The sequence below is a fragment of the Gavialis gangeticus genome, unplaced genomic scaffold (genome assembly GCF_001723915.1).
Source record: "Gavialis gangeticus isolate Ggan-Ray unplaced genomic scaffold, GavGan_comp1, whole genome shotgun sequence".
Lineage (NCBI taxonomy): Eukaryota > Metazoa > Chordata > Crocodylia > Gavialidae > Gavialis > Gavialis gangeticus.
Genome location: NW_017729032.1, coordinates 50,499,317 through 50,502,275, shown reverse-complemented (window position 1 = coordinate 50,502,275; position 2,959 = coordinate 50,499,317). Strand labels below are relative to the sequence as shown.

The 2,959-nt window shown below is 48.8% G+C and overlaps 1 protein-coding gene across 1 annotated transcript in view; it reads right to left on the bottom strand.

Annotated features, from left to right (window-relative positions):
* Positions 1-2,959, bottom strand: part of FRY (FRY microtubule binding protein) — a 480,115-nt gene that overhangs the window by 222,648 nt on the left and 254,508 nt on the right. The gene's annotated exons all lie outside the window — the stretch shown is intronic.

Here is a 2,959-nt window from a genome sequence, read left to right as displayed (position 1 = left end):
ATTGGGAGTGGGGCTGGGGCAGGGCAGGGTGTGGGATGGAGCCATGGCTCATCCAGAGGATGGATCCCACTGCTGTACATGCCCCAGGAGGGCACAGGGGGCACATGCCCCTGGATCTGCATGGGGCAAGGCAAGCTGCCACTGCGGGCTGGGGCCAGGGGTGGCACTGGGCTGTGCGGGGGGAAGGGGGACTGGCCAGGCTGCGCTCAGGGCAGGCAGCGGCAGAGCTAGGAGGAAGGGTTGGGGGGGCTACAGTGAATTTTGAGGTGGCTGCATCCGTGGACCCACCGTAGCCCCATCGCAGCGCTGCTGCTGCCTGCCCTGAGTGCAGCCTGGCTAGGCCACCCCCTACCAGGAAGACCCCAGCACCACCCTGGCCCCAGCTTGCAACAGCAGCTTAGCCTGTCCCACATAGATCTGGGGCCATGTGTCCTCCATGTTTCCTGGAGTGCATATAGCAACAGGAGCCATGCCTCCCCGATGAGCTGCAAACAGCTCAGTCCCATGCCCCGCTGGCTGTGCAGCACCTGCCTCTCCCCTAGCCCCAGGTTGCCCCAGTCCAACTGCCTCTTCCTTATCGCTGCCTGTGTGCCACTCCCTACCCTTGCTGCAGCTGCTGGAAGCCCATAGCCGGGCTGCCTTGCGGCCCTACTGCTGCCCCGTGTTTGGCCCCTGTTAGGTCCCCCCCTTTCTGCTGCCTATGCTGCTTATCCAGTAGTAGGAACTGGAGACTGAACAGGGACTGAAAAAACAATTAAGCAGCAAGAAGGCCTGCTTTTATTGTAGTGGCTGTGTCTGTCAGGTTTGTTCTGCTTTGGAATACTGAAGCAGCTCTTTTGATCAGGATTTGGCAGAAACTAGGTCATAGATAACAAGGATGCTTGTTATTTATGACTATAGTCCTCAACAGAGAATAGTTTTGGTTAAGTTCCTTAAACTGCTTGTGGAAAGAGTTAAAACAAGTCTTCTTCCAGCTTCTTGCCCTTTTTTTTCAGTTCTTGGAGTGTGTCTAGGAACCAAAGTGACCTGTACAAATGCAGTCATTGTGGGATATCTTGTGGGATAATAGCTGGTTAAAATGTAGGGTGCCACAAGTGGAAAGATAAGAAAACTGAAGATGCTGGAAACTGAAGAAGAGGACTGAAGATGTATGCCAAAGAAGAAAGAGATTCAGGAGGCAAGCTATAAATATCAAATTGGTATCAGGTACCTTATAGGTCAATCAAGGAAGCTGCCTCTAAAGGAACAGAACAGTAAACTGTAAAAATAATCTACTACATAGAGAGATTATTTAACTTCAGACTCTAGCAAAATCAAAATATACTTGGAGATTTCCAGATCCATGCTTAAAGGAAAACTCATTTTCTATTCCTATAGGCTTTGTCTAAAAAGTAGATTTTTTTTTCCTTCTTTTGAAGATCTTCTCTTTCACATTGCCACATTCAGCTATACTTCACCAACAGCTATTTCATGGAGAAGGAAGTGATTTTACGTTCTGATTCCACTCAGCATAGAAGTAGGTGGGTAGAAATACTCCAGAGAGAAGTAGAAGTATTTCCTGAGCTGCCCTTGGCCTTTGTCTAGTAGTGGATAAAAAGCCTAAAATTTTGATTCAAAGAAATTGGAGCCTTACAGTAGAATCCTACTTACTCTATTATGTTACATAAAGTACATATTCTGAAATGATAAAATTCCTGTTACCATTTAAACTTTGTGGTGATACTGTGTGATACCGACTGGGCGGTACACATTGAGGGCTATAAGCTGTACAGAAAGGATAGAGTAGGGAGGAGAGGGGGAGGGGTTGCACTCTATGTCAAGGAGTGTTATACATTGACCCTAATCAAAATGGAATTGGAGGAAAAGAAAGTAGGAGGATTGTGGATTAGGATACATGGAGGTCAAGGGGAAAGGGATTTGGTGGTAGAGGTCTACAGACCCCCACACCAAGTGGAAGAACTAGATTTGGAACTCCTGAAGCAGCTCCCGGAGACCATAAAGGCAATAGTCATGGGGGACCTAAACTACCCTGACATCTGCTGGGAGACACAGACAGTAAATTCCCACTGTTCACGCAGGTTCGTATCCTGTGTGCAGGACCTCCACCTGATGCAGGAGGTACCTGGCCCCACTAGGTGGAATGCCTTACTGGACCTGGTATTGGCAATGGGGGATGACATGGTAGGGGACCTACAGATCAGTGGTCACCTGGGGGACAACGACCATCAAATAATAGAATTCACCATAAGGCGTAGAGTGGGAAAGGTAACTAGTAGGGTGAAAGTGCTAGACTTTAGGAAGGCTGACTTCAGCAAGCTCAGGCGTTTAGTCAGTGACACACTGCAGGGTAAGAGATTTGGTGAGATGGGAGCCCAGGAAGGGTGGCTGTGCCTTAAGGAAGCGATCTTTTGGGCACAGATGGAGATGATCCTGATGTGGGGAAAAGGGGGAAAGGGGCCAAGAGGCTTCCTTGGCTGACCAGAGAAATCCAGAGCAGCTTAAGGACAAAAAGGGAGGCATATAAGCGGTAGAAACAGGGAGAAATTACTAAAGAGGAGTATGCCTCCTCAGCTTGCAGTTGTAGGGAGGCAGTTAGAAAGGCCAAAGCTACCATGGAGCTGAGGATGGCATCCCAAGTTAAGGATCACAAAAAATTGTTTTTCAGATATATAAAGGAAAAGGAAGGCCCAGGGTGGTATAGGACCACTACTGAATGGACAAAACCAATTGGTGACAGACAGGGTGGATTCCTCAATGAGGGGCAAAACAAGTCTCACAATGGGATCATAGAGAGACAACAGCAGGGCGCCAGACTACCAAGTGTTGACCCTGAGGTGGTGCAGAGTTGCTTGGAAGGACTGGATGCATTTAAGTCGGTAGGCCCGCATGAGCTCCATCCGAGGGTACTGAAGGCACTGGTTGATGTCATTGCACAGCCACTGGCAAGAATATTTGAGCA